Source organism: Petaurus breviceps, unplaced genomic scaffold (genome assembly GCF_028583685.1).
Source record: "Petaurus breviceps papuanus isolate PSGF00001 unplaced genomic scaffold, PetGlider_PUasm1.0 145772, whole genome shotgun sequence".
NCBI classification, from domain to species: domain Eukaryota; kingdom Metazoa; phylum Chordata; class Mammalia; order Diprotodontia; family Petauridae; genus Petaurus; species Petaurus breviceps.
Genome location: NW_027185702.1, coordinates 6,253 through 14,117, shown reverse-complemented (window position 1 = coordinate 14,117; position 7,865 = coordinate 6,253). Strand labels below are relative to the sequence as shown.

Here is a 7,865-nt window from a genome sequence, read left to right as displayed (position 1 = left end):
AAATTCTCACTCATTTTAATCTACTTTTTTTCAACAATCTGTTCAGCTCTCTAATATCTCTCTTTATTTTTCTGTTAGATTTATCCAATTCTGAAAGGAAATATTAAAGTGACTTAAAATTGCCATTATCCACTTTTTTTTTATTGTGGTTATTTTTTTTTCTTTTAAAAACTTAGATATTCTGGGGCGGCAAAGTGGCACAGTGAATAGAGCGCTGGCCCTGGAGACAAGAAGACATGAGTTCAAGTCCGACCTCAGACACTTAACACTTACTAGGCTGTGTGACCTTGGGCAAGTCACTTAACCCCAATTGCCCTGCCTTCCCTCCTCCAAAAAGCCAAAAACAAGCTTAGATATTCTTCTGTTTAGGGCATATATTTTTAATAATGATATCATTTAATTGTCTATGGTGCCTTTAAACATGATGTTCTTTTCCTATTTAACCCTCTCAACATCTGTTTTTACTGTTTCCTTATCTGAAATCATGACAATATTTTCAGCTTTTTTGAAATCATCTATAGAATTAATTTTGTTCCACTCCCTCAAAAATTTTCCTAAGAAGTGATGGAAAAAAAAGAGTTTCAATTAAATGTTTTCAAAATACACAGAAGACAGAAAAAGGAAGTTCAGAGGCAGACTCAAACAGGGTTATTTTATTACTATTGTGGTGAATTTAATATATAACTAAAAAAGCAAATTTATATAATAGCTCACAGACATATACAATTTTTTTTTCATGGTTTGATTGTATAATGAGGCATAAGAACATCTGAACAAATTAAAATCTGGGCTACACACACACGCAGCTGCTGCTTTCTCCTTTGTTTCTTTGGGTTATTAGAGTAACTTGTCAGGGGGCATGAGTCAAGATGGCGAAGTAGAAACAGGACTTCTGAGGGACTCCCACTTCTACCTTCTCCAATTCATGTAAAAGGTGACTCTGAACAAACTTTGGAGCTACAGAACCCACAAAATGATACAGAGAAGCTAGCCTCCCACTGAGGATGGCCCAGCAGGCCCGCAGGAAGGGGCCAGCACAGCACTCTGGGAGCTGACCCTAGCCCCACACGAGCCTGAGGTTTTAGCCTCAGGGTGGCCACAGCCAGCCACCAGCTGGAGGGACTTCAGATCACCAGCAGCTGTGGCAGTTTCCAGAATTATCAACACATAGATGCTAAGGACAAAGCAAGAGGTCAGTGTAGTGTGGACTTTGGGACCTGGGAATTTGGCAGTGCGGTCAGCCTTTGCCCCCTGGAGGGAGAAGTGGCTGAGGCGAGGCAGCCATGGAACCGCCACGTGGTTGCTTCAGAGCTCCTGGACTGCAGATTGTAGGGGGACCAAGCATCCAGTCTGAGGGGTAATTGCTCTTGCTTTAACCTGCTTAGATCTGGATTGCTGTCTAGGGTGGAGGTCCTGGGGTGTGTGACCAGCTTGCCAGAGCATGTGGAGGCTTCTGAGAGGGCAGGCAACTAATAGCTCCAGCAGTGGAGAAAACCTCAGCAATTTGGGACAAAGCTCCCCCCTCTGGTAGCAGAGTTCTACTGTGGCAAAAAGCTCAAAAGTCAAGTAATTGAGTGACAACATGAGCAAACGAGGGAAGCAAGGCAAGCACAGTAATCTGACTTTGGACTCCTTTTTGGGGGACAAAAAGGATTGAGGCATGGAACAGGAAGAAGACAGTGAAGTCAGAACTCCTGCACCAGAAGCTTCCAAGAAAAGAATAAGCTGCTTACAGGCCATAGAGGAGCTTAAGAAGAATTTTGAAAACCAAATAAGAGAAGTGGAGGAAAAATTAGGAAGAGAAATGAGAATGATAGAGTAACTTGTCAGTACATTTAAAAAAAAAAAGACCTTTTGCATTACTTAGTCTTTCTAAGGTATGCCCTAGTACAACACAAACTTTGGTCAGATCATCCAAACATCTTGCACAACATATTGAAACAGTGATGACACTCTCCCCACCATGGCATCCACCCACCTGGGTCTTGCAGGCTTGTGTATGATATTTGGAGTGTTCTGAGGGGACTGGGGAGAGGAAGTGTGAATAATATCAGAAAGAGAGAAGGAAACAGAATGGGCACCTTCAGGAGAGGAGGCTCGGGCAGAGTTGTGCAATGCTAGCCTGAACATGTCATTGGTGTACACCCAAACATTGTTAATGTTCTTTAATAGAAATATTTGGTGGAATCCCATGATAAGGTCTTCATCAGCCCTTAGCTGCCCACCACCAGACTGAATATACAGCTGTAAGAGGGGATATTATGGTATCTTGTTTTGCTCCCACAAAAGTTATTGGAAGATAATTAATAGTTGTGGGGAAGCTCACTTATCTTATTTTACTATTACAATAGTATCCTCGGGGCGGCTAGGTGGAGCAGTCAGTAAAGCACCGGCCCTGGAGTCAGGAGGATCTGAGTTAGGATCCGGCCTCAGATACTCAACACAAAAATACTAGCCATGTGACCTTGAGCAAGTTACTTAACCCCAATTGCCCTCCAAAAGGCAAAAAAAAATAGTATCCTCACTACCACACCTATGTAATCTGCATATATTCTGCATATAAATAGGGAATGCAAGGAAATGAAGTGAGGAATTTGACTAACCCTAAGTCTACCAGGAAGTATAGAACTGTATAATCTTCCTCCTGCTTCTGTATCAGGATAGGTGTTTTCCTAGTGAGCACCTCACCCACTTTCTTCAGAAGTGTAATAAATGTACTCTGTTTCTGAGTTCTTTCAGTGAGAAGGGCTTTGTTGTTTTAAGGGACATATCACATGGATCTTCCTAAGGGCCCCCAAGAAAGCAGTGGACAGCAGAAGCTCATCCAGGAGAACTCCCCAACCCTGCCTGGGAAGTCCTGTGATCTCCACAATCATATTTCTCACACAACTGTCAGGGATGGGCTGGTGGTCCTGAGCTGTGATGCTGTGCTGTATTTTCTGAAATGGAAGTCTAGACAATTTCTCCACAATGGCTGCTTTGCCTTAGAATTGTTATCCTTCCTATATAAGGAAAGATGCGTCAATATATATTGCTCCTAATTGAATTCTGTCATTATCAAATAACTGGTAGTAATGTTACACAAAAGTGCAACCAATCTGCACCCAAATCAGCTTGTCACCCATTCTGGATCCTCACCTAGCAGCAGAAACCAACTCGACTGGCTGGTATGATGGCAGTGGTGGTGGTGGTAACTGAGCGTGGTCCCTTACTGACTGTTCCCACCCCCTCTCCCCTACAATCTTTTTTTGTCCTTTTTATGTTGAACTGTTGATATTTGACAAGCTTTAAATAAAAAAAAGAAAATGTCTATTTATTGTTTGTGCGTCATTTAAAGCATACAATTTGCTTTATATTCGGAGATAACCAAATGGACCTGAGCTGCAGCTGCTTTTTCCCATAAAATAACTATTATAGACCCTCCCCCCTCAAATCAGTTTCCAGGAAAGGAGAAGGAATAATACACTTAGGGAAGGGCAAGTGGAGACCTTAGGGGACAATAATGAAACCACTTTAAATCTCCTAAAAGCATTAAGAATATTGATTTTTTTTAAGTGCTAAAAGGAATCTTAGAAAGTGTCTAGTCCAACTCCTTCACTTTTAGGGATGAGGAAAGTAAGATATAGAGAAATGGTAACTGTCTTCAAATATATCTGAAGACCCTAAAGGGAAGTACTAAAATCAAAGGGCAGAAAGTGCAGAGGTTGATTTTCATTCAATGTAAAGAATAACTTCCCAACAATTAGAGTTGTACAAAAGTGTAATGGATTACCATGGCCTAGGAACTACTGCGGGAAACAATGAGTTTCCCACTACTAGAGAGTTACTTTGAGAGATTGGCTGACTACTCATTAAAGTAGCTGTAGAGTTGTAGAGACTAAATGATTCCTAGAGGGCCTTCCATTTCTACAGTTTTGTGAGGGGAAGTCACCTGCCCACAGAGACAGAGCTGGAATTAAAACCCAGGTCTCCTAACTCCCTGGTTCAGTATTCTATTACATTGCACTGCATCCTTCCTAGTTTTTAGAAAGTCTATTATCTAGGCAAGGTTTACTACATTCTCTTCTAAGCTATTTATTCTTTTAATTCTTTCCCATAGAGCTTTTATTTCATTTCTTCCTTTTGATTCATTTAATCTACGTATTCAAGTCATCCTTGTGGAAAATCTAATTTTTCCTGTGAGTCACTGCTTATAAGTGTCACACAGTTAGTCTCCCCTTTGCAGGGACATCTCTAGATTCACAGTATCTTTTGATACTACTCCATTCTTTGGTTTTTTTTCATCTCTCCAACTTTAGAACCTGAACTGGAAATTTGTGCCTGAATCAAGGTCTGTCCCCTACTGTGATTTAGGATCAGGTGATCTACTCTGCTTGGTCTTTCTCAGTATTTGTAACTATGAAAGGATGATTTGTGAAGAAACATAGTAGGTCTTCTAGAACAAAATATTTGAAAATAGGAAAAAAATGTTTTATGGAAGGATACAGACTTCTGACTAAGATGATCTATTCCAAGAAGAACCTGAAAGTCACACCAGACCAAATCGTTACCAAGAAATCCAATGAGAGACTATATTGAGTTACTTCTTCCACTCAGGACTACACAAAAATATTCCAAACAGTCACCACCAATAGGAAAGGGGGCCTCCAGCAAAATCAAGCAGGCAAGTGCAAATGAGCCCCCAGCTTCCTGGGGAGATCAAAACAAGGCCAAAAACACACATAATCAAAGATATGCTGGAGCCTATCTGACTCATCTCAAAAGAGCAGATTGTTAAATGTTGGAGGTGAGAATTTTCACCTCAAAAAATCAGCAAATATTACAAATCAGACTTGGTTTATTTCTATCCCTAATTCCATTCTGCTGAGAGTGAGGGATAAAATGTTAATAATGTAGATCAAACTTAAAAGTGCATCATGGCTTTTTTGGGTTTTTTTTGGAAGGTCAGATCTTAAACATTTACCAGCCCATTCCGGCATGTGGTCCATCTGGTGGCAGTTAGAGAGCAGGGAGAAAGCCCCATAGTGGTTGTAAACCCACAGTGGTGGACTATGGGAAGCAGTAGCAACTAGCTCAGGCAGGGCAATGACCCATGTCATTGGGTCTAAAGTTCTAAAGTTCCTCAAATCCTGACTTGAAATGTTAGATATGGCCCTGAAGATCTAGCACTCAAGTCTGGAATGCACATATTTTAGTTCAAAGGAGCCTAGTCTCCTCCCATTAATACCTTTGAAGGAATTGGTTCATTGAGTTTGCTGTCACTTTGGAAGGCAATGGGATACAGGATTTATTTATGGTACACAGTCTTATCATCTTACCCCAATTTTCAAAACTTGCTTATATAGGCAAGGTTATGAATCCTTAAATAAGTTGACATTACTTTCATCAGCTATGAAATTAGATATGATCATACTGCCCTACCTCAGGAGACAGCACGGTGCAATGAAAAGTATGCTGGATTTTTTATAAAATGACTTGGGTTCAAATCCCAGCTCTACTATTTACAACCTGTGTGATCTTAGGCAACTTACTTATCCTCTCTAGGACTCAGTTTCCTCATCTGTCAAATAAGAAGGTTGGACTAGGTGGCCTCTGAGGTCCCATTCAACTCTCAATTTTTGAGAAATAGCATGGTATAGTGGAAAGAAAAAGAACATGGGTTCAAATACCAGCTCTGCCATTTACTACCTCTATGACCTTGGGCAAATCACTAAACCTCCGTTGGCCTCAGTTTCTTCATCTGGTGAAACAGAGGGGTTGGACTTGATGGCTCCTAGAGTTTCCTTCTAGTTCTAAATCTATGGCACTATCATCTACTTCAAAAGGTTATGGAGAGTTGCATATAAAGTTTACCAAGTACTTTTCTCACCACAAACATGTGAGTGAATGATATAAAAGTGAGCATCCGATGTGTATGTTGGGGGGCGGGGGGAAGGGATGCGTGGTGTATGCAAGGGCTGGGAGAGAGGGCAGTGAAAGACCAAGAAAACTGAGGATCTGAGAGGTTACATGACCTGGCTACCAAGGATCAGGGATTAGGATTTGAATTTAGGACTCAGGTTCAATGCTTTTTCCTACACCACACTGCTCCTTAATAAAGACCCTAGGGGAAAAACATGGCTATGAAAGCTTTTTGGATGCACAAAATATCTTACAAATGTAAAACAGTATTAAACCGGGGCAGCTAGGTGGCGCAGTGAGTAAGAGCACGGCCCCAGAAGTCAGGAGGACCTGAGTTCGGTTCCAGCCTCAGACACTTAACACCCACACAAAAAAAACTAGCCATGTAACCTTCGGCAAGTTACTTAACCCCAATTGCCCTCCAAAAGGCAAAATAACAACAAAAAAAAACCAGTATTAAACTCATTGCCTTTCTCTCTCTCTCTTTTCCCTCACCTTGTTTATGCTTCTTTTCTCTTTTTCTCTCCTTTCTCTTCTTAAGAATCCAATACTAACTTTTTGTGTTACTTTCTACAGGTTTCAATGTAATAATTAGGCTGGTTCTCACTCATTATAAAACATTTAATAAGGACAAAATTTCTTAAAATTGTCAACAATGATGCTGAGAAATGATCTCTCTTTATTCCAAATTATTTTGTATCCAAGAGTGTCCTAGAGCCTGCTCAAACCAGAACCAATTGTTAAATGCTCAGTGTGAGCATTTTCCCCTTTGGAATCTGCAAACAGATCAGGGCTTGATTTATTGTTTTGTGGTTGGCTAGAATTAAGAAAGTAATGGAGAAGACATTAAAAATGCAGATTAAACTTGTGTGTCATGTGCACATTTTTGAGATTCAGTTGTTAAATATTTACCAGCATATCCCTGTTTGTACTTTAATATTTTGCTTGTACTATAATTATTTGTGTTCATATCATCTTGTCTACTAGCTTATAAACTCCTTGTTTCATCTTCTTTATGTCCTTTATTTGTAGTAGGCACTCTATAATTATTTGTTAAATGAATAAATGTTATGTGTTTCAAGGTGGTACAAGCAAATTTGGGCATGGGAGGGTTTGAAGAGGGACCAATACTATAATAGTATTGTCCAAAAAAAAAAAAGAAACCTGTCAGAACAATCTATTTTCAGTAACGCCCAATCAGTAATATAAGATAAATAAGGATATTTAAATATCAAAACACAACTTCCAGGTGACATGGATAGATATGATCTGGGATCTGGCCTATCTTTCTGGAAAGGAAGAGGAGAGACATGCCTGCACCACCAGCAGACTGATTTGGAAAAAGGAGGTAGGTCCTCGGACCACCAAAATTGAGACATCTCTTCTACCTCCAGGTTAGAATTATGTCTATCTGCCATCCCTCAAATATCTCTAATCTAGAGATATGAGTCTAGGTTCAGAATGAAAACAACTTCCCTAATTGCTCTGAAGGGAGAGGGTGGCCCTTAACTTATACTCACAGCTTAACCTTTTCCTGCCAAATATTGGTAATACAAAAAATGAGGATTAATCCTTAGTAAACCTGTTTATCAAAGAAAATAACAAATAGAAATTGGGTTGTTATGCAGATCAGAACATACTCAGAAAATACATGAGAATAAATTAGTATTTCGGCTGAGAATGAAATAGTTAAAAGAGCAATAACACTTGGGAGAAGATGGGTAATATATGTATACACATACATTTCCCAGAGCCCTTTATCCTTGAAAAAAAAAAAATTCCAGGAGCTTCTCAGATTTGGTGTGATAAAAGTGACACTCCTCCAAACTCTACTTGAGGTTTTCTTTGGGAAAAAAAATGTCTTGCACCGTGGTACCACTATTGTAACCAAGCAAGGCAGGGCAAAGCAAAAGATGAAAATGGTTCAAGGGGTGCTGTGAGGCCCAGGTGGGAGAGCAGAGATG

General features: G+C 40.1%; 1 pseudogene; it reads right to left on the bottom strand.

Moving 5' to 3' along the window:
* Positions 1 to 1,978: 1,978 nt before the first annotated feature.
* Positions 1,979 to 3,125, bottom strand: LOC138151707 (nuclear transport factor 2 pseudogene; annotated as a pseudogene).
* Between the last annotated feature and the right edge of the window lie 4,740 nt (positions 3,126 to 7,865).